General features: G+C 47.6%; 1 long non-coding RNA gene across 1 annotated transcript in view; it reads left to right on the top strand.

Annotated features, from left to right (window-relative positions):
* Positions 1-1,254: 1,254 nt before the first annotated feature.
* Positions 1,255-24,004, top strand: part of LOC134947413 (uncharacterized) — a 211,313-nt gene continuing 188,563 nt past the window's right edge. Inside the window, exon 1 of the long non-coding RNA XR_010182546.1 lies at positions 1,255-1,291. This is a non-coding gene — a long non-coding RNA (uncharacterized LOC134947413). The remainder of the gene's footprint in view (positions 1,292-24,004) is intronic.

Below are 24,004 nucleotides of genomic sequence, written 5' to 3' on the forward strand. Positions count from 1 at the left end.
TGGTCCTGCTTCTTGACACAAGTGCCACATGGTATGGTTCAATAGATCTACATTACAAAGGTCTACAGTCAATAATTCGAAAAAGTCGACAAGGTCAAAAGGCTGATATGGACATGGTCGACACAAAAAAGGTTGACACAATTTTTTCCTGTTTTTCTTGTACCCACCAGAACCCCTATTAGTGTACTGCTTCGCTCGCCATGCTTCGAGCAAGGTGCCTCGCTCTGCTACGGCTGCGCTCGGCAGGTCACTATTCCCAGTTGTAGTCCACGTGGATGGTAAAGGATGAAAAAGTTGAAAAAAAAGAGAGAAAAAAAAATGAGAAAAAACTTGTGTCGCCCAAATGTATGTCGAACTTTTGAACCTGTCATCCTTTTACATGTCGACCGTCTGTACCAGTCGATCATTTGGAGTCGACCTAATGACTGTAGATCTTTTTAATGTAAATCTATCGGATACCGGGGGTCATTCCGAGTTGATCGCTAGCTGCTTTCGTTCGCTGCGCAGCGATCAGGCAAAAAATCAGCACTTCTGCTCATGCATATGCGGCGCAATGCGCACGCGCGTCGTACTATTACAACGAACGATGTCGCTTCACACAAGGTCTAGCGAAGCTTTTCAGTCGCACTGCTGGCCGCAGAGTGATTGACATGAAGTGGGCGTTTCTGGCTGTCAACTGACTGTTTTCAGGGAGTGGTCGGAAAAAACGCAGGCGTGGATGGGCGAACGCAGGGCGTGTTTATGACGTCAAAACAGGAACTGAACAGTCTGAAGTGATCGCAAACGCTGAGTAGGTCTGGAGCTACTCTTCAACTGCACAAAAAAATTTTGTAGCCGCTCTGCGATCCTTTCATTCGCACTTCTGCAAAGCTAAAATACACTCCTAGTGGGAGGCGACATAGCGTTTGCACGGCTGCTAAAAACTGCTAGCGAGCGATCAACTCGGAATGACCACCACCGTTCCACAGTAGCCCCTGGTAACAGCAACAAGCCCCAGTTTGGCCTCTGTAATTATATGGGGAAGGCTGTTTATCTGCACCATGATTGTGAGGTTCCAGAAAACACAGAGGCATTAGTAATCCAACGGGCACAGCCGCGTCTCTCAAGCGTTTTCATGTTACTTATATTGTGACTGAGACACTTTGTGCTGAAGGCTGTTTTGCTGAGCGCAGCTCCTTGCCGGGCACTGACGATTACACGGGGGGATGGTAACTGGTAATGGCGCACTGTATAAATGTGTCTCTTCTATTTCTCAGGATTTGGCTGTTACGTGACCTTGCTGTTGCTGGAGGTAACATAGACTATAGAACATTTCCTGTTTCGGGAATATGATTTTTCTCTATCGTCCTAGTGGATGCTGGGGTTCCTGAAAGGACCATGGGGAATAGCGGCTCCGCAGGAGACAGGGCACAAAAAGTAAAGCTTTAGGATCAGGTGGTGTGCACTGGCTCCTCCCCCTATGACCCTCCTCCAAGCCTCAGTTAGATTTTTGTGCCCGGCCGAGAAGGGTGCAATCTAGGTGGCTCTCCTAAAGAGCTGCTTAGAAAAGTTTAGCTTAGGTTTTTTATTTTACAGTGAGTCCTGCTGGCAACAGGATCACTGCAACGAGGGACTTAGGGGAGAAGAAGTGAACTCACCTGCGTGCAGGATGGATTGGCTTCTTTGGCTACTGGACATTAGCTCCAGAGGGACGATCACAGGTACAGCCTGGATGGTCACCGGAGCCTCGCCGCCGGCCCCCTTGCAGATGCTGAAACAAGAAGAAGGTCCAGAATCGGCGGCATGAAGACTCCTCAGTCTTCTTAAGGTAGCGCACAGCACTGCAGCTGTGCGCCATTTCCTCTCAGCACACTTCACACGGCAGTCACTGAGGGTGCAGGGCGCTGGGAGGGGGGCGCCCTGGGAGGCAATGAAAACCTATTTTTGGCTAAAAATACCTCACATATAGCCTCCGGGGGCTATATGGAGATATTTAACCCCTGCCAGAATCCGTTAAGAGCGGGAGACGAGGCCGCCGAAAAAGGGGCGGGGCCTATCTCCTCAGCACACAGCGCAATTTTCCCTCACAGAAAGGCTGGAGGGAAGGCTCCCAGGCTCTCCCCTGCACTGCACTACAGAAACAGGGTTAAAACAGAGAGGGGGGGCACTAATTTGGCGTTAGAAATATATAGAAAAGATGCTATAAGGGAAAACACTTATATAAGGTTGTCCCTATATAATTATAGCGTTTTTGGTGTGTGCTGGCAAACTCTCCCTCTGTCTCTCCAAAGGGCTAGTAGGTCCTGTCCTCTATCAGAGCATTCCCTGTGTGTGTGCTGTGTGTCGGTACGTGTGTGTCGACATGTATGAGGACGATGTTGGTGAGGAGGCGGAGCAATTGCCTGTAATGGTGATGTCACTCTCTAGGGAGTCGACACCGGAATGGATGGCTTATTTAGGGAATTACGTGATAATGTCAACACGCGCCAAGGTCGGTTGACGACATGAGACGGCCGACAAACAATTAGTACCGGTCCAGACGTCTCAAAAACACTGTCAGGGGTTTTAAAACGCCCGTTTACTTTAGTCGGTCGACACAGACACAGACCAGTGTCGACGGTGAATAAACAAACGTATTCCTTATTAGGGCCACACGTTAAGGGCAATGAAGGAGGTGTTACATATTTCTGATACTACAAGTACCACAAAAGAGGGTATTATGTGGGATGTGAAAAAACTACCGTAGTTTTTCCTGAATCAGATAAATTAAATGAAGTGTGTGATGATGCGTGGGTTCCCCCCGATAGAAAATATGGGCGGTATACCCTTTCCCGCCAGAAGTTAGGGCGCGTTGGGAAACACCCCTTAGGGTGGATAAGGCGCTCACACGCTTATCAGAACAAGTGGCGGTACCGTCTATAGATAGGGCCGTCCTCAAGGAGCCAGCTGACAGGAGGCTGGAAAATATCATAGAAAGTATATACACACATACTGGTGTTATACTGCGACCAGCGATCGCCTCAGCCTGGATGTGCAGAGCTGGGGTGGCTTGGTCGGATTCCCTGACTAAAAATATTGATACCCTTGACAGGGACAGTATTTTATTGACTATAGAGCATTTAAAGGATGCATTTCTATATATGCGAGATGCACAGAGGGATATTTGCACTCTGGCATCAAGAGTAAGTGCGATGTCCATATCTGCCAGAAGATGTTTATGGACACGACAGTGGTCAGGTGATGCAGATTCCAAACGGCACAAAGGTGTATTGCCGTATAAAGGAAGAGGAGTTATTTGGGGTCGGTCCATCGGACCTGGTGGCCACGGCAACTGCTGGAAAATCCACCGTTTTTACCCTAAGTCACATCTCTGCAGAAAAAGACACCGTCTTTTCAGCTTCAGTCCTTTCGTCCCTATAAGAGTCATATCTGCCCAGGGATAGAGGAAAGGGAAGAAGACTGCAGCAGGCAGCCCATTCCCAGGAACAGAAGCGTTCCACCGCTTCTGACAAGTTCTCAGCATGACGCTGAGACCGTACAGGACCCCTGGATCCTACAAGTAGTATCCCAGGGGTACAGTTTGGAATGTCGAGACGTTTCCCCTGCGCAGGCTCCTGAAGTCTGCTTTACCAAGGTCTCCCTCCGACAAGGAGGCAGTATGGGAAACAATTCACGAGCTGTATTCCCAGCAGGTGATAATTAAATTACCCCTCCTACAACAAGAAAAGGGGTATTATTCCACACTATATTGTGGTACTGAAGCCAGAAGGCTAGGTGAGACCTATTCTAAATCTAAAAAAAATTTGAACACTTACAAAGGTTCAAATCAAGATGGAGTCACTCAGAGCAGTGATAACGAACCGGGAAGAAGGGGACTATATGGTGTCCCGAGACATCAGGGATGCTTACCTCCATGTCCCAAATTTGCCCTTATCACTAAGGGTACCTCAGGTTCGTGGTACAGAACTGTCACTATCAGTTTCAGACGCTGCCGTTTGGATTGTCCACGGCACCCCGGGTCTTTACCAAGGTAATGGCCGAAATGATGGTTCTTCTTCGAAGAAAAGGCGTCTTAATTATCCCTTACTTGGACGATCTCCTGATAAGGGCATAGTCCAGGGAACAGTTGGAGGTCGGAGTAGCACTATCTCGGATACTGTTACAACAGCACGGGTGGATTCTAAATATTCCAAAATCGCAGCTGATCCCGACAACAAGTCTCCTGTGCTTAGGGATGATTCTGGACACAGTCCAGAAAAAGGTGTTTCTCCCGGAAGAGAAAGCCAGGGAGTTATCCGAGCTAGTCAGGAACCTCCTAAAATCAGTGCATCACTGCACAAGGGCCATGGTAAAAAAATGGTGACTTCCTTCGAAGCAATTCCAGTCGGCAGATTTCATGCAAGAACTTTTCAGTGGGATCTGCTGGACAAATGGTCCGGATCGCATCTTCAGATGCATCAGCGGATAACCCTATATCCAAGGACAAGGGTGTCTCTCCTGTGGTGGTTACAGAGTGCTCATCTTCTAGAGGGCCGCAGATTCGGCATTCAGTTTTGGATGTTGGTGACCACAGAGGCCAGCCCGAGAGGCTGGGGAGCAGTCACACAAGGAAAAAATTTCCAGGGAGTGTGATCAAGTCTGGAGATTTTTCTCCACATAAATATACTGGAGCTAAGGGCAATTTACAATGCTCTAAGCTTAGCAAGACCTCTGCTTCAAGGTCAGCCGGTATTGATCCAGTGGGGTAAAACATCACGGCAGTCGCCCACGTAAATAGACAGGGCGGCACAAGAAGCAGGAGGGCAGTGGCAAAAACTGCAAGGACTTTTCGCTGGGCGGAAAATCATGTGATAGCACTGTCAGCAGTGTTTCATTCCGGGAATGGAAACTGGGAAGCAGACTTCCTCAGTAGGCACGACCTCCACCCGGCAGAGTGGGAACTTCATGGGGAAGTTTTCCACATGATTGTAAACCGTTGGGAATTACCAAAGGTGGACGTGATGGCGTCCCGTCTGAACAAAAAACGGGACAGGTATTGCGCCAGGTTAAGAGACCCTCAGGCAATAGCTGTGGACGTTCTGGTAACACCGTGGGTGTACCAGTCGGTGTATGTGTTCCATCCTCTGCTTTTCATACCTAAGGTACTGAGAATTATAAGACGTAGAGGAGTAAGAACTATACTCATGGCTCCGGATTGGCCAAGAAGGACTTGGTACCCGGAACTTCAAGAGATGCTCACAGAGGACTTATGGCCTCTGCCGCTAAGAAGGGACTTGTTTCAGCAAGTACCATGTCTGTTCCAAGACTTACCGCGGCTGCGTTTGACGGCATGGCGGTGGAACGCCGGATCCTAAGGGAAAAGGCATTCAGGAAGAGGTCATTCCTACCCTGGTCAAAGCCAGAAAGGAGGTGACCGCACAACATTATCACCACATGTGGCGAAAATATGTTGCGTGGTGTGAGGCCAGGAAGGCCCCACGAAGAAATTTCAACTCGGTCGATTCCTGCATTTCCTGCAAACAGGAGTGTCTATGGGCCTCAAATTGGGGTCCATTAAGGTTCAAATTTCGGCCCTGTCGATTTTTCTTCCAGAAAGAATTGGCTTCAGTTCCTGAAGTCCAGAAGTTTGTCAAGGGAGTATTGCATATACAACCCCCTTTTGTGCCTCCAGTGGCACTGTGGGATCTCAACGTAGTTCTGGGATTCCTCAAAACACATTGGTTTAAAACCAGTCAAATCTGTGGATTTGAAGCATCTCACGTGAAAAGTGAACATGCTCTTGGACCTGGCCTGGACCAGGCGAGTGTCAAATTGGTGTTTTTTTTTTTTTTTCTCAAAAAAGCCCATATCTGTTTGTCCATTCGGACAGGGCTGAGCTGCGGACTCGTCCCCAGTTCTCTCCCTAAGGTGGTGTCAGTGTTTCACCTGAACCAGCTTATTGTGGTGTCTTGCGCCTACTAGGGACTTGGAGGACTCCAAGTTGCTAGATGTGGTCAGGGCCCTGAAAATATAGGTTCCAGGACGGCTGGAGTCAGGAAAACTGACTTGCTGTTATCCTGTATGCACCCAACAAACTGGGTGCTCTTGCTTCTAAGCAGACTTTTGCTAGTTGGATGTGTAATACAATTCAGCTTGCACATTCTGTGGCAGGCCTGCCACAGCCAAAATATGTAAATGCCCATTCCACAAGGAAGGTGGGCTCATCTTGGGCGGCTGCCCGAGGGGTCTCGGCTTTACAACTTTGCCGAGCGGCTATTTAGTCAGGGGCAAACACGTTTGTAAAATCCTACAAATTTGATACCCTGGCTAAGGAGGACCTGGAGTTCTCTCATTCGGTGCTGCAGAGTCATCCGCACTCTCCCGCCCGTTTGGGAGCTTTGGTATAATCCCCATGGTCCTTTCAGGAACCCCAGCATCCACTAGGACGATAGAGAAAATAAGAATTTACTTACCGATAATTCTATTTCTCGGAGTCCGTAGTGGATGCTGGGCGCCCATCCCAAGTGCGGATTATCTGCATTACTTGTACATAGTTACAAAAATCGGGTTATTATTTGTTGTGAGCCATCTTTTCAGAAGCTCCGCTCTTATCATACTGTTAACTGGGTTTAGATCACAGGTTGTACAGTGTGATTGGTGTGGCTGGTATGAGTTTTACCCGGGATTCATAAATCCTTCCTTATTGTGTACGCTCGTCCGGGCACAGTATCCTAACTGAGGCTTGGAGGAGGGTCATAGGGGGAGGAGCCAGTGCACACCACCTGATCCTAAAGCTTTACTTTTTGTGCCCTGTCTCCTGCGGAGCCGCTATTCCCCATGGTCCTTTCAGGAACCCCAGCATCCACTACGGACTCCGAGAAATAGAATTATCGGTAAGTAAATTCTTATTTTTTCAGGCGCATCTTGGTTTTGAAACGCGAAAGGGCATATTTATTAATTGCCAGGAATTACCCCCGATAATTATAGTTTCTTTTTGGCTCTTATCTCTGAAAAAAATAATATAAGTATTGCTGGGATGTATCGCTAAACGTGCCGGAGCAGGGGCTCCGGTAGGAGTCTGTCCCTGGGATGTCTTCAGCGATCACATTGTCAAGTTACCGCTTTGCCAGGCCAGCTGGCAGGTCCATGCTCTAATTTTGTTCTGTTAACGCTGCCTAACCTGTGCCATGCTTGCCTTGCGATGTCTGTGAGATTCCCAAATTGTGAGTTCTCCCACACTTCCAGGAGAGTAGACAAGGCTCCAGAATCCTTTCACCTTTCCCAGTGATGACGCATTTCGCTGTGAAACGCGTTGTTGTGGCACAGTTCTCTGCTGCGCAGTGATGTGAGCCGTAGCGTTGTACAGCAACGGGTGCAGCAGTGATGAGGTGGATCACTCTGACATGACCCCCGAACATTTCACCCAAGAGTTCTCTTCTGGAATATCCTACAAAGGGACATTGGCCTGAACAGGAAACATGCCATGGTGGTGCTTGGCTTCCATTTGTAAATGTATTTATTATTTATTTATTTATTAACAGTTGCTTATATAGCGCAGAAAATTCCGTTGCGCTTTACAATTGGAAATAACAATAACAAACTGGGTGATAACAAACAGTCATAGAGGTAGGAAGGCCCTGCTCGCAAGCTTACAATCTATAGAGAAATAGGCATATATACACAAGGAAAGGTGCTATCTATTGCATAGTTGTTCGCAAGATTGCAGAGGTTCTTGGTGGGCTGTATGATATGGTCATACAGCAATGATGGACCGGGTTCGAGAGGAAGGGAAAGTGAAGAATGAGAAGACATGTGAGGATATGTGTGGACTGTTAAGAGAGGATGCAATTTGATCGGAAGGCTTATGAAAGTTATGTTATGTTTCCATTTGTAAATGAAAAAGAAAGTGACATTTATCATGGGCCGTAACCCCTACAGTATAGGGTGATGCTATAACAAGCCCTGACGCTGGCCAGAACTCTTCGCCCTGTCTAAGTAGGCCTGTACATGAGCGGCTGAGCAGATGGGTGAGGACATGTTGGTACAGAGCACTGTAGAGGTCAGAGTTACAGCCACGTAGTTATGTATGAGAGGACGCACAGGCACTTACATTAGCAAATTACGTCCCGCATCTGTCAGTGCTGAGACTCTTTTAGCCATACATGGAGAGCGCTCTAGTAAAGTGTTTTCATTTCTGCAGTGTGCTATGTAGAGTCAGCTAACACGATACCCTGTGTCAGACGGATCATTGTCATCGGCATCCGTTAGCGTGGTATTTCTGAGGGCTGTGCACCCTGGGGCACTGTCTGCAGTACCACCATTAATCTCCTCCGTCTAAAGGGGAATCTGAGGCATTTTAAGTAGTTGATTTCTGCAGCTATTTGTCCTTCTGTTGCCGGCTTCTTACTTATGGTCATACAAAACCAAAAATAAACCGAAAGGCAGATTCATAACACAGAGGCATCAGCCATGTTGTGCGATGAGGAGAGGCTCAGTCTATGGGTTCCCTAGTCAGTGTGTCAGACGCAGATCAGCGATGGTAAATAATGATACTATTGCTTATTGCGGTGATAGAAAATCTTCTTTACCATTACAGCTTTGCTGGGGCAGCTGAGAGGACCTGTTATACCCTATAATTATAATAATTATTATCTTTTATTTATATGGCGCCACAAGGGTTCCGCAGCGCCTAACAAAGTACATAAACAAATGAGCAACATAAGGAAACAGCGACCTACAGTACAAGTACAATGCAGGGTAAGTACATGGTATATAAACATTGCTGCATCAGGGGACAGGACACTGAGATAAGCATCAGGGTGGCAGAAACTGGGGGTTAGGTGCTGTAAAGAGTATGGAGTAGATGTTAGTCTAAGTAAGAGAAGTAAACGGACATGAGGGGAGAGAACCCTGCTCGTGGGAGCTTACATTCTAAAGGAGAGGGGCAGACAGAGATGGGATGACAAAGGTGGTAAACGATGAGCGTGAAACAGTGGGTTAGGGTGAGATTAGGCTGGATTTGGTGAAGAAGTGGGTCTTGAGAGCACGTTTCAAATTTATATAGAGGTAGAGAGTCTGAGGGGGAGAGGTAGAGAATTCCAGAGAAAGGGAGCAGCACGTGAGAAATCTTGGAGGTAGGAGTGGGAGGAGGTAATCAGTAGGCAGGAGAGGCGGCGTGCATTAGCAGAGTGGAGAGGACGGGTGGGAGTGTAAAGGGAGATAAGGTCAGAGATGTAAGTGGGAGAGGAGTGGGTGAGGGCTTTGTAGGTCTTCATGGGTTGTGTGTCCCGGGAATATGACATTTGATCACCGCACGCGGTAAGCTACAGTGTGAACAGAGTGACCTGGGTTATTTGCCTCAGGTTACATATAAGAGCTTCTGATTGGCTATCAGTGGCTGAAGCAGACGGCTGGTAACTCACCCGGTGTCAGAAGGAGGCCGCAGCCACGCAGAAGGCAGCAGACACGAGTCCAGTGTGAAAGGGATTGACACGGGAATAACACAGGTACAAGCTGCGGTGTGAGAGGGTGTAACACGGCTTTAAACCATGCTCAAAAACCCAGATCGGATTTCAGTGTGACAGGGGTATTACAGTGTAGGAATTCCATGTTGTAGTGGTTACCTAAACTGTGCGCCACAGCGCACGAGTAGGGATGGTGGCACAGTCCCAAATGAATTGATTTGTAGACTGGGCGCTGCACTGCCCGTATCCTTAGAGAGGTAGTGTGCAGTTATTTACAGACGCTGCGCTGCTTAGTGTGCGCCTGTGTGTTACTCCGCAGACGGCAGATCTCAATGTAAGTAACATCCCCGCTCCTCCACTACCCACCCCGACTCCATTCCTTTCTGCCCCCTACGTTTGTCCCATCCACTCTCTCAATACTTATCCTTTGTGTGTCTGTCACCACCTTTGTGTTAGTCAGAACCTAAGCATGTCAGGTAAGCACAATCTTTTGTGTGTCTGTCACCACCTTTGTGTAAGTCAGAACCTAAGCATGTCCGGTAAGCACAATCTTTTGTGTGTCTGTCACCATCTTTGTATTAGTCAGAACCTAAGCATGTCAGGTAAGCACAATCTTTTGTGTCCGTCACCACCTTTGTGTTAGTCAGAACCTAAGCATGTCAGGTAAGTACAATCTTTTGTGTGTCTGTCACCATCTTTGTGTTAGTCAGAACCTAAGCATATCAGGTAAGCGCAATCTTTTGTGTCCGTCACCACCTTTGTGTTAGTCAGAACCTAAGCATGTCAGGTAAGCACAATCTTTTGTATGTCCATCACCATCTTTGTGTTAGTCAGAACCTAAGCATGTCAGGTAAGCGCAATCTTTTGTGTGTCCGTCACCATCTTTGTGTTAGTCAGAACCTAAGCATGTCAGGTAAGCACAAGCTTTTGTGTGTTTGTCACCACCTTTGTGTTAGTCAGAACCTAAGCATGTCAGGTAAGCACAATCTTTAGTGTGTTTGTCACCACCTTTGTGTTAGTCAGAACCTAAGCATGTCAGGTAAGCACAATCTTTTGTGTGTTTGTCACCACCTTTGTGTTAGTCAGAACCTAAGCATGTCAGGTAAGCGCAATCTTTTGTGTGTCCGTCACCATCTTTGTGTTAGTCAGAACCTAAGCATGTCAGGTAAGCACAAGCTTTTGTGTGTTTGTCACCACCTTTGTGTTAGTCAGAACCTAAGCATGTCAGGTAAGCACAATCTTTTGTGTGTTTGTCACCACCTTTGTGTTAGTCAGAACCTAAGCATGTCAGGTAAGCACAATCTTTTGTGTGTTTGTCACCACCTTTGTGTTAGTCAGAACCTAAGCATGTCAGGTAAGCGCAATCTTTTGTGTGTCCGTCACCATCTTTGTGTTAGTCAGAACCTAAGCATGTCAGGTAAGCACAAGCTTTTGTGTGTTTGTCACCACCTTTGTGTTAGTCAGAACCTAAGCATGTCAGGTAAGCACAATCTTTTGTGTGTTTGTCACCACCTTTGTGTTAGTCAGAACCTAAGCATGTCAGGTAAGTGCAATCTTTTGTGTGTCCGTCACCATCTTTGTATTAGTCAGAACCTAAGCATGTCAGGTAAGCACAAGCTTTTGTGTGTTTGTCACCACCTTTGTGTTAGTCAGAACCTAAACATGTCAAGTAAGCACAATCTTTTGTGTGTTTGTCACGATCTTTGTGTTAGTCAGAACCTAAGCATGTCAGGTAAGCACAATCTTTTGTGTGTCTGTCACCATCTTTGTGTTATTCAGAACCTAAGCATGTCAGGTAAGCACAATCGTATGTGTGTCCGTCACGATCTTTGTGTTAGTCAGAACCTAAGCATGTCAGGTAAGCGCAATCTTTTGTGTGTTTGTCACCACCTTTGTGTTAGTCAGAACCTAAGCATGTCAGGTAAGCACAAATTTCTTGTTGAATATATTGAGTGTGGGGGGGGCATGTTGAAGGAAAGAGGGCAAGTCGGCCGGGCAGGCCAGTGCATGGCCGACCGATATTTTGAGGTCGGTTGCGCACATACACTGTTCAATTATCTGTCCGAACTGGCGGATCAGCTGAATAATTCTGTAATGCATTCCCAGCGTAAGTTTACCGTGCCAAGGTCACAGTCGGCCGCTATACTTGAAATACGGGCTACTTGTTAATGCTACGGATGGTCCCTAGTTACTGATAGACTTTCCCCCCCATAGAGTGGAGAATTGCCCATGAATGAGTATTGCTCTGCTAATCCCTCCTGTGCCCAGACACAAGTTGGGCATTGTGGCTGGCGGGAGATCCGGTGAGTTTGGCAGCTATTGTACTACAGAGTTTCTCATGCCTAATGGAAGCGCTCTGAGACGTGTGTGCTGCTTATTAGCCGGCAGGAAATTGCCATTATTGCTTTGTTCTGCACCAATTAAAGGTTTTCAACAGGTTTGGGCTCAGAGGATGTCTGCTCCGTGGGATTTTACGCAGTAAATGTTTTCCTCTTTTTTTTTTTTTTAAATGATCTTTTAGTTTGAATGATGTGAAAATCTGTTCTTGTTTCTGTTTACGTTCTGAAGGCTGGGAACATGGTTTTATGTTTTGTTGTTTCGTTATCGTGCCAGGAAAACCTCTTAGGTCGATGAATGATCGGACAATAAATAGGTCAGGGAGCTATGACGGCAGCACCTGACTACACTGCGCCCCACTCCAACCCTTATACGCGTGGCAGATGAGCTCCATGCACAAACTATGGATACTGATATTCCAGAAAGTAATAGCGACAGGTCATGAGAAGTCCAGGCGAGCCGGTTTGGTCACAGAAGAACTCACCTTATTTTTATAATGGCAAGATTCTCTGGTGGGAACCGACTAACCCCACACCTCTGATTCCCCTGTGTCTCCCTCTCAAAATGGCCGCCACCTCATAGAACACAGGGGGTCATTTCGTGTTGATCGCACGTAGCAACTTTTTGCTGCCCGTGTGATCAACTAGACGCCACCTATTGGGGAGGTTTTTTTCGCATAGCAAGGCTGCGAACGCTTGTTCAGCCGTGCTATGCAAAAACATTTTGTGCAGTTTCTAAGTAGCTTTCAAGTTACTTACCCGCTGCGATGTCTTCAGCCTGTCCAGTCCCGGAATTGACATCAGACACCCGCCCTGCAAACGCCTGGACACGCCTGCGTTGGACTCACCACTCCCAGAAAACGGTCAGTTGACGCCCCGGAATGACTTCCTCTTGTCAATCTTCTTGCGATCGCGGTAGCGATCGCTTTCTTCGTTCTTTTTGTCATTGACCAACGACGCGCCTGCGCATTTTGTCTGCCATGCATGCGCAGAACCTACCCGCTCGCATGGCTGCGAAAAATAGCAGCGTGCGAACGGGTCGGATGACCCCCACAGTTTTTAAGGATGCTAGGGGAGGTAGCGGACATTTTGAGGAGATCATTTTCAATATTTTGAACTGGGGGCAGGCGCGAACAGCGGCCCCCACCGGGACTGCAGAGACTGGCAGTGGCAGCGGGGGCCGGGGGGCAATGAGCAAAACCCCTTGACAATGAGCAGGTACTGTGGTATTACAGTAGGGGCATAATATGGTGACAGGGGCATGAGGGGTCATAATATGGTGTCAGGGTTATTATTGTGGTGGCTTAATATGGTGCAAGGGGCATTACTGTGTGGGGCATAATATAGTGTCGTGTCGGGGCATTACTGTGTGGGGCATAATATAGTGTCGTGTCGGGGCATTACTGTGTGGGGCATAATTTGGTGTAAGAGACACTATGTCGGTGAAAAGTAGGCTTTTCCTGTAAGGCCACACCCATTTCATCTAAGCCATGCCCCTTACAGCGAGGCAATGCCCACTTTTGGGCAGAGCGTGCAAATACAAACTTTTTTTTATGCGTATGGGGAGGAGGCACATATTTTTAGTGTTCGCGCTGAGATCCAAATTTTATAGAAACGGCCCTGATTAATGTGAGGAATGTAGTATGCGCACACTGTGGGGGTCATTCCGAGTTGATTGCTTGCTAGCTGTTGTTAGCAGCCGTGCAAACGCATAGTCGCCGCCCACAGGGGAGTGTCTTTTATCCTTGCAAGTGTGAGATTGCATGTGCAGCCGAGCTCTGCAAAAACAGTTTGTGCAGTTTCTGAGTTGCCCAGATACTTACTCAGCCGCTGCGATCACTTCAGCCTGTCCGGGCCCGAAATTGACGTCAGACACCCGCCCTGCAAACGCTTGGACACGCCTGCGTTTTTCCAACCACTCCCAGAAAACGGTCAGTTGCCACCCACAAACGCCTTCTTCCTGTCAATCTCCTTGCGATCGGCTGTGCGAATGGATTCTTTGTACAATCCATCGCACAGCAACGATCCGCTTCGTAGCCGTATGATGCACTTGCGCATTGCGGTGCATACGCATGCGCAGTTCTGACCTGATTGCAGCGCAGCGAAAAATCCTAGCGTGCGATCAGGTCGGAATGACCCTCTGTGTTCTAATGGACTTTTGGGCATGAAACCCTTGACTGATCGTGACTCGCAGTCTCCATGATGATCCTACTGGTGGTGCAGCATGTTATGTATATGGCATAGACCGAGGTCAGGTTGTTTAAACTGAGGCTTTATTGCAGAATTTTTTGCTCTGCTTGATCTGAGTGACTGGATAGGCTGCACTCTCAGTGATGTCACTGGCTCCTAGTGACTGGATAGGCTTCACTCTCAGTGATGTCACTGGCTCCTAGTGACTGGATAGGCTGCGCTCTCAGTGATGTCACTGGCTCCTAATGACCGGATAGACTGCACTCTCAGTGATGTCACTGGTTCCTAGTGACTGTATAGACTGCGCTCTCAGTGATGTCACTGGCTCCTAGTGACTGGATGGCAGCATTCTTAGTGATGTCACTGGTTCCTAGTGACTGGATAGGCTGCGCTCTCAGTGATTTAACTGGCTCCTAGTGACTGGATAGGCTGCACTCTCAGTGATGTCACTGGATCCTAGTGACTGGATAGGCTGCACTCTCAGTGATGTCACTGGCTCCTAGTGACTGGATAGGCTGCACTCTCAGTGATGTCACTGGCTCCTAGTGACTGGATAGGCTGCACTCTCAGTGATGTCACTGGCTCCTAGTGACTGGATAGGCAGCATTCTCAGTGATGTCACTGGTTCCTAGTGACTGGATAGGCTGCACTCTCAGTGACTGGATAGGCTGCACTCTCAGTGATGTCACTGGATCCTAGTGACTGGATAGGCTGCACTCTCAGCGATGTCACTGGCTCCTAGTGACTGGATAGGCTGCACTCTCAGTGATGTCACTGGTTCCTAGTGACTGGATAGGCTGCGCTCTCAGTGATGTCACTGGCTCCTAGTGACTGGATAGGCTGCGCTCTCAGTGATGTCACTGGCTGCTAGTGGCTGGATAGGCTGCACTGTCAGTGATGTCACTGTCTCCTAGTGACTGGATAGGCTGCACTCTCAGTGACTGGATAGGCTGCACTCTCAGTGATGTCACTGGCTCCTAGTGACTGGATAGGCTGCGCTCTCAGTGATGTCACTGGCTGCTAGTGGCTGGATAGGCTGCACTGTCAGTGATGTCACTGTCTCCTAGTGACTGGATAGGCTGCACTCTCAGTGATGTCACTGGCTTCTAGTGACTGGATAGGCTGCACTCTCAGTGATGTCACTGGCTGCTAGTGACTGGATAGGCTGCGCTCTCAGTGATGTCACTGGCTGCTAGTGGCTGAATAGGCTGCGCTCTCAGTGATATCACTGGCTCCTAGTGACTGGATAGGCTGCACTCTCAGTGATGTCACTGGCTGCTAGTGACTGGATAGGATGCGCTCTCAGTGATGTCACTGGCTGCTAGTGGCTGGATAGCAGAATAACCAGCACAAAGAAAGGTAATAGTTGTTCAATTATTTATGCCTGGATTTCCAGCATAGAGGTCTCTTGATCACCGAGTACTGTTGAACTACATGTCTCAGCCTGGCTTGCAATTATTTGTCTCTTGTGGCATGCTGGGACTTGTAGTTCCATGTCAGCTGGAGAGCCTAAGCATTGGTTATAGCAGGCTTAGTTTTTGTTTGGCAGTTATATGTATATGATGTTTATATAAGGTGATTGTATTCTGCTGAATCCAGCGCTGAGCATACTTGTGTCTCTCCGCTCTGTGATGTACAGAGATGTGTAGGTGCTGGGTAATAACATTTACTGCCACGTAAGGGCGTGGGAGTTCTCCTTGAACATTGGTTCTGCCAATCTGACACCCAGATCATGTAATGCCGCCGCAGACCTGCCATCTGCTCCTCATAAAGATAAGTGTGATAGACCTTCCTATGCAGGCAGCAGAGGCCAGGTGGGTTATAAGCTGGTGGCTGATATTTCTACATACAGTCCAGGAATCTGTGCGCTGGAAGCCGTCGCCTTGTGTGCAGAGGCCTGATTCACAGGGAGGAGCAAATCAAACATAAAAGGAGCAAGAGATAGAGCAATTTGCACCTTGGCTAAACCATGCGGCACTTCAGGTGGGGTCAGATGTAAGATGTGCAGAGAGATTTATAGTTGGGAAGGGTGTGACCTAGCTAGGATCAAACTGGCCCACAGGAGTATAGGAGGAATACCCGGCGGGCCCAACTGACCGAAGGCCTCACCCCCTCTATTGTCAGGTTCCAGACCATGCACTCAAATAATGCATTGTTACTCTATATTATAGGTCAGGTACCTGGTAGAGCAGAACCATGGATGTCTATAGAAACTGCACCAAGATCTGCCAGTTAGCCATACTTGCCTACCCCCCTCCCGGAATGGCCTGGAGGCTCCTGAAAAACGGGTGGCCCTCCAGCCCCCCGGAAAGGTGGGTAAGTCTCCTGCTTTCCTTACCAGCCCCCTGCACCCCCCCTGGACCGCCCACAGCAGGAAACAAGTTGCCGGCCCGAGGGAAACCGATGACACAATTCGCATACCTCCCAACTGTCTCGATTCCAGCGGAACAGTCCCGCTATTCGGACACTGTCCCGCTGTCCCACCCACGGGTTGCAGTGTCCCGCGGGTGGGGGTCGGGGCCAGTTGGGGGAGCCTTTGATCACCCACTGCTTCGGGGAGAATATATTCTCTAGGGAGAATATACAAACTCTGCACAGACCAGGGCTTGGTTGGAATCAAACTCATGAGACCAGAGCTGCGAGACAGCAGTGCTTACCACCGTGCCACCTCGCTGAATATATATTGAATTGTAAATTTTTTTTTGCAATGTCATGTTTGTGTGACCCAGGACCCAGGCAGAGCACAGCAGCGTAGGGGCAGATATTGTGTATCCATATATCATGGATATCGTTGTGCAGGTTTGATCTTTGAAGTTTACAATTAATGCTGGCGATGTATTATATGTCATCGTATCCATAGTTTCCCAGCGAAACCGAAAGAAATAGAGACAATGAAGAAAAGAATACCTGCAGCATGTGGAGTAGACGTTTTCAAGTTCTGTGAACGATGAGAGACTCCTTTGCGCATGCGCAAATTATTGAATGAGGGGAAAAAAATCAATTTATTCCCTCTGACAATATTTACACTGTATCAATATCATTATGCAAGTGACGATCTCAGACTGATCCACAAGATCAATCCAAACCCTTCAATCATCCGTTCATGCATCAACGGAAAGCCAACTACAGGCGCTCAGTATGGAAGAATATTACTGCGCTGTGCCACTGGCGTAACTTCCTCCTGTGCCCCTCTCCACTCTCCCCATTGGATGATTTTGAGATATGTGTTACTGGAGCCTAAAATACCTGACGCACCGGCAGCCCGCCAGACTCCTGATATAAAATACTTTTACTGACAGACAAGGCTATTAACCAAACTGCACCAACGTACATCACTTCCCTCATCTCATAATATCTCCCAACCCGACCTCTCCGCTCTGCACAAGATCTACGTCTCTCATCCACACTCATTACCTGTTCACACTCAAAATTACAGGACATTGAGGGTCATTCGCTCGGGCTTCAAGAAATAAAAACAACAACAAAAAACCACAGGGTTATTGCTGGCAGCCTGAAAGGGGTAATAGTCTGCAGTGCCATACAGTTGTGGAGAACAATTGGAACACATCACAAACAAGTATATTGGGAAAAACTAGAAAGTCTTGCAGTGAGGATTCCTGTGCATATTATTTACTACACATATCTTTCTAGAGCTATCACATCATTGGAAGTGATCATAAGACATAGCCAATCATATGCTACCATCTATCGGTGCTTCAGTATCTCCTGGCCGATCGCAGGATGTAGCTTGGGGGTACAGGTCCCTCGCTAGAGGATTTTTTGCAGCGCTGCGATCAGATAGTCGCCGCCCATAGGGGAGTGTATTTTCGCTGTGTAAGTGTGCGATCGCATGTGCAGCCGAGCGGTACAAACAGATCTTGTGCAGTCTCTGCGCAGCCCAGGAGTTACTCAGCCGCTGCGATCACATCAGCCTGTCCGGGGCCGGAATTGACGTCAGGAACCCTCTCTGCAAACGCACGGACGCGTCTGCGTTTTTCCAACCACTCCCAGAAAACGGTCAGTTGAGACCCACAAATGCCTTATTCCTGTCGATCTTCTTGCGAATGCCCGTGCGAACGGATCCTTCGCACAAACCCATCGCTGAGCGGCGGTCCGCTTTGTACCTGTGCGACGCGCCTGCGCATTGTGGTGCATACACATGCGCAGTTTAGACCTGATCACAGACTGTACGAAAACGCAGCCTAGCGATCAGGTCTGAATTAGGCCCCAGGTCGCCATGAAATGGTTATGTTGGAGGGTCTGGTGTAATCAGAAGAGCTTGCGATCGGTCCTGTCACCTGTGCAGACTCATAACCCTGGTTTGTATGAGCTGAGTATCAGCCTAGGTGTTTATAATAACACAGTACCTATAGAGTCACAATCTTATCACCATCACACACCTAATCTTACTGTTTACAGAGCCAATCTGCATAAGATGGACAGGTGGTACACAGATACTTCCTCGTAGGCTACGTTCATGAAATATATGTCAGGGACTGAAGTGCGGTTCTCTGAATAAGCACCAGGTTTTTGGTGGTCTGCGCTGCATGACAACGACGGGTTAATGACCCACATCCCTGGTAATTGGAAGAGTCTGCTCTGCAAATGGTCCTTCCCCAATCGCCATCTGCAAGAAATCACGGCATTTATGAAACGGCAAATGTAGTAAAACTACCTATATATCTTGTGTACACCAGGGAATAATAGTCTTTTCCGGTTTATAGTGCAAGGTTTTATTTCTTTTGTGGCCTGAGAGAATATTTATGATAATTCAGCCTTTTAGGTCATTGAGAGCTGATGACATCACTGAAGAATGGGGCCCTTTAGGGTGCACCCATGTTCATGAGAAAACTGTCCACTGATTAATAGCTGCAGACATCATTAATTAAAGGCAGAATACAAATATATATTGATATCATTTTGTTTGAGCAGATTTTGTAACTTGACATTTCTTTGGAAAGCCAACACATATCTAGCAGATGCAACAGGCCGACGCATTTCGCCACGAGGTTTGTTTGCTCACTGTTATGTCTTCAGGGATGTTCTCAAGCAGCCAGAGGGAAATCCTGTATGGTTTTGTTTTAAGAGGCAGGTTTCTCGCGTAATTGCATGCACCATTCAGAAAGGCACTATGGGGGGGGGATTCAATTGAGGGTGAAAATAATGGACCACCTTGCCTGACTTATTCCTGTGTACCGACTCGTAGTGACATATGGCACGATTCAGACATGATCACTGTTGTGCGAAATCGCACAGCGGCGGATTATCAAGTGACTGCTCAAGCGTATGCACCGCAATGCGCAGGCGCGTTGCCAAACAGTGACAGGATATTGCGAAAATTTTGCAAGGCGTTCGCAAAGTGATTGACAGAAAGTGGGCGTTTGGGGGTGGTAACTGGCTGTTTTTTGGGAGTGTCAGGAATAACGCAGGCGTTCCCAAGCGTTTTCAGGGCGGGTGTGTGACGTCAGCTCCGGGCCGATCAGCCTGTGTGTATTGCACTGTAGGAGTAAGTCCTGGGCTGCACAGAGACTGGAAAAATAATTAGATGGTGAGTGAGTTGTGAACGGATTTGCAGATGTCCGCTGTCTGGCGTAATTTTTGCACATTGTACACATGCATTCGCACACTTGCACGGTGCAGGTTTTCACTCTGTGGGCGGCGGCTCTCTGAACGCAGGCCGATGCAAAAATGCACAGCAGCGATTAGGTCTGAATCAGGCCCATTGTACTGAACGTTGCCTGCCCTGACCACTGGGGACGGTTTACTGATACCTGCTGCGTGCATTACGACCTTCTCTACCAGTCTTACACAGCTCTTAGTACAAGTCTTATCTACCTCCTTGTTGCCAGTGTTTGACTAAGACATTGCGTTCTAGTTATTGGATGGTGGCAGAGCCGGCCATAGGCATAGGCAAACTAGGCAATTGCCTAGGGCATTTGATATGCCTAGGGGCATCAAGCAGCTTCTGCTGATTAAAATGATATGCGACATGCCTATATTCTGTGTGTAGCATTTCACATGCAGATACAGCCACAGTCTCACACAGTATATAGGCATGCTACATATCAGTTTAATCAGCAAAAGCTGCTTGTGCATCCTAGCCACATAGCAATGCAAATAAAATGCATTTTCATAAAAAAGGTGCCTGACGTTAGCATTGAGGGAAGATTTATGAGGACACATCTGTATCCAAGCAGAGGTCACAGTGTCGGTGGCAGTGTGAGTGCTGTGTGCATGTGAATGGGTTGGTTGTGCAGTAGTGTTCGGAATATGTGTAAGGAGCATTATGTGTGTCATGTAAAAATGCATTAATAATGTGCAACATATGTGTAAAGGGGCACTATGTGTGTCATTATATGTATAAGGGCATTAATAATGTGTGGCATATGTGTAACAGGGTACTACTGTATGTGTGTCATTATGTGTATAGGGGCACTAATAATGTGCAGCAAATGTGTAGGGGGCACTATGTGTGTCATTATGTGTATAAGGGCATTAATAATGTGCGGCATATGTGTAAGGGACATTATGTGTAAAAAGGCATTAATAAAGGTTGTCATAATGTGTAAGGCGCATTATGTTTATATGGACATTAATGTGTCTCATGTGTAAGGGGCATTACTGTGTGGAATTGTTTATAAATGCATTACTAATGTGTGGCATTATGTGTATAAGGTGCTCTACTATGTGGCGTTGCATATAGAAAGGGCACTACTGTGTCGTCTAATGTGAATAAAGAGCAATAGGGTGTGGTGTAATGTGAATAAGGAGCAATTCAGTGTGATGTAATGTGAATAAGGGGCTCTACTGTCAGGAGTAACGTTTATAAGGTAAAGTGATACTACTGTGGGATGTAATATGAATTATGGACACTATCGCATGATAAAATGTGAATAAAGTTGCAGTACTGTGTGGCGTACTTATAATTGGGGTTACTATTGTGAGGCCATGCGCCTTGCCAGCAAAAACACACCCCTTTTTGGGCTGTGCGCCAAATGTGCGAACTGTTCCTATTTAAAATATAGGGGGTACAAACACCAAAATAAGGACTGCTATGGATGAGGGGTGATGGTGCTGGGAAAGAGGTGCAAGGTTAGAGGCGGAACCAGTGGTGGTGCTAGGGGGCACCAGCCAAAATCTTGCCTAGGGCATCATATTGGTTAGGGCCGGCTCTGGATGGTGGCACCTCTAGGTGTCAAGAAAACTCAGTGCGTGATGTCCCTTCAGATGTGAGGAGGGGGCGCCCACAAGTTTCTGCCACTCTGAGACAAGAAGGCGACTAGTCACTTGGGTAATATCATTTCCAGCACATGGCTGTCCTATTGGTCTATGAAGTCCTGATCTTGTGCTGACGCAAACGGTCTGATTCTGAGTCACATTCAGAAGCACACGCAGCAGCGATATTGGCGGTCTCCTGTATGCTGATAAAAACTTCTTCCCTTTTGTACATTCGTGCAGGCCTGAGACGCTCGCTTTTAGCTTCTGTGCGCCCTGTAATACCGATTGTTCTTATAGCGTCCTACCAATGACTTTAGGGTTGGAAAGGACCTTTTTTCGACCATGTACGGTGAAATGGACAGCTGCTTACAGGGTTTTTGTTTTTCTTCCTCTGGAATGAAATTGTTTAACTTGACGGATTTGTCTTTATTTTTACCTCACCGTCTATTTAAGTGCGCCCAGCGTTCCAGAGAGAACCTCGCTGCAACCTCAAGGATTTGCTGCCTGTGTACTTATTTAGCATTTGCATCTTACAATCCCCCAAGGAGAAAGCGACGTGGGAAATAAACTATCCCCAAACAAACGTCCGATGCTTTCTATTTTCAAGCAGTAATAAACTATTCTAAAATAAAATACTGCTACGAAGATAGTTGTAAAACCTTATAAGCAGCCTTACTTTAAATAAACACCCGCTCGTTTCCAACGACTTGTATTCCGGCATAAATATTACATTAAAAGTCCACTCTGAAGATTTTTTTTTTTTATTAGATTTCTGGGCGCCTTTTAATATATATATTTTTTTTATTGCATCACTTCTGTGCCGTTGTATAAACCGCCTCAACTGCGCTTTATTGTAAAACTTTGTCAGGACTGCACGTTGTGCTCGGAAAAAAGCGAGTCGATGGTCCGCAGAGATTAAAAATAAACTGGAAGAGGCGGAAAAACTACAGACTAAAAAAAAAAAAAGATAATTATTAGAAACCAAGGAGCAGCTAAATATAGGCGGCCTCCCCGCCCCGCGACTTATTGGCGGCTTTTTAAATGTTTTATCTATAAATATGTTTTTTCAGATGTGTTCTGATTGCTGCAGATCTAACTGGGAGCTGACTGCGCGTAGCAGGGACGCGCAGAGATAATCCTCCCGGTTTGTTACATTTTACGCTGGCCTTTGATATTCTCCTATTTAATTGGATTTTAATAAACCTGCCAAATGGCTTCAGACAGTGAGAACCTTTCTGTTCCCGCCTGTGGGGTGGGTGCAGCCCGTCACTTCGCTGTCATTATTCTGAGTGTAGTTTAGTGGAATGCAGGAAAATCTGGCACTGGACAGGTACCCGGAGGGGGACGACGGCAAAACCTTTAGGCATGTGTTACTGTGACAGGTGCTGTGGAAGGAGATATTAACCCTGTGGCTGCTGTACTAGCAGTGGGAATTCCTAGGCAGTGTACAGCTCATCATGTAAAAGCATACGTGCCAACTATCCCAAATTTCGGTGGGCACTCATGGACCACTGAAAAAGTGGGCCAGTCCCCTACATGCTGCCCGCCTCTTAATTAAAGTGGGCAGCCCGGGAGTTTAATGACGCGTTTCGCATTGAATCACATCACTGTGGCCCGATGCCACAAATAGTGGATTTGAATAGTTGGGGGGGGGGGGGGGGGGGGGTATACATTGACATGACCGCGAAATGGATGGACTCTCCCAAAGGGACATTTTAAAAGTCTGTAGGTGTCGGTGGTGGTGGTGGTGGGGTAGTGCGTGTGGCTGCTGTAAGGTAGAAGCATTATCTTACGCCAATAAGAAAGCCGCCATCTGTGACTCCTTTACAGAACCTCTTCCCCCTGATTCACAATACCTACCCTCCTCCGAGAGCTTCAATTCCTGTTTTTTTCTAGGACCTCGGCACGGACAGCGCTGCAGCATCATCACCTAAATTACGCAGCGCTGCGGGGAACTGAGAGCTGCTCGCGTCTTCAGGAATCCAGGATCAGGTGCCTCTGGGGCGGGCATACATCACTGAGACTGGGGCAAATAATGAGCAGCTGATGGCGTCCCCTCTGCTTTGCGGAACCGGTCACACCGACACCCGGAACGGCCCTGAGCGCACATTAGCAACATATTTTAGTATGTGGGATTGTAGTTTTAAATGAATGTTAGGGTTGGTCCTCAAATAAACGTGGGCCACATTTTTTATTATTCACATTGTATTTGGAGCTGCCATAGATACACGTTCAGTGCACCCTCATTTTAGCAGACAGTCTTAAACGACTTTACTACTACTTATCTTTATTGTCATCACTGGGTCACAGGCATGAGCAATCAATGGACTGGTTCGTCAAACTCTGGAAAAGGACAGATCTCAGCAAAGTCCCCGTCCTGAGTTTTCCCGCCCGCACTCCCAGTTTTGCTGAAGTCACATAATTGCCCCCAACCACTTGGAGTCCAGAAGTTTGTGACTGTAACATCCAAAACAGCCCGTTGGGAGATAAGAGGATGCTCCGCCTTTACAGGCCTCCACCCCCACCCCTCCTTGGACCTCAGCGCTTGGGAGATACCGCGGGCAGATGCTGAACGTAAATGGCGCTCATTGGCAGGCGCGTTCCGTGCGAGATGTTGCTATTTGTCAGCGCACATCCCAATATAAAAAATGATAACTCTCACAGGCTTATCGATAGACCCCTTTCTCCAGCGTTATCAATGCCAGTTCTAAAAAGAAGATATCCCTGGCTGCTGAGCAATACCGGCCAGGGGAGGGGAGGGTTAATGTACCGGTTCAGCCTTAGCAGACAGGCGCAAGTGCGAGCCTCCGTGCGCATTGCCACTGAAATCCCTATCAC

The sequence above is a fragment of the Pseudophryne corroboree genome, chromosome 8 (genome assembly GCF_028390025.1).
Source record: "Pseudophryne corroboree isolate aPseCor3 chromosome 8, aPseCor3.hap2, whole genome shotgun sequence".
Taxonomy (NCBI): domain Eukaryota; kingdom Metazoa; phylum Chordata; class Amphibia; order Anura; family Myobatrachidae; genus Pseudophryne; species Pseudophryne corroboree.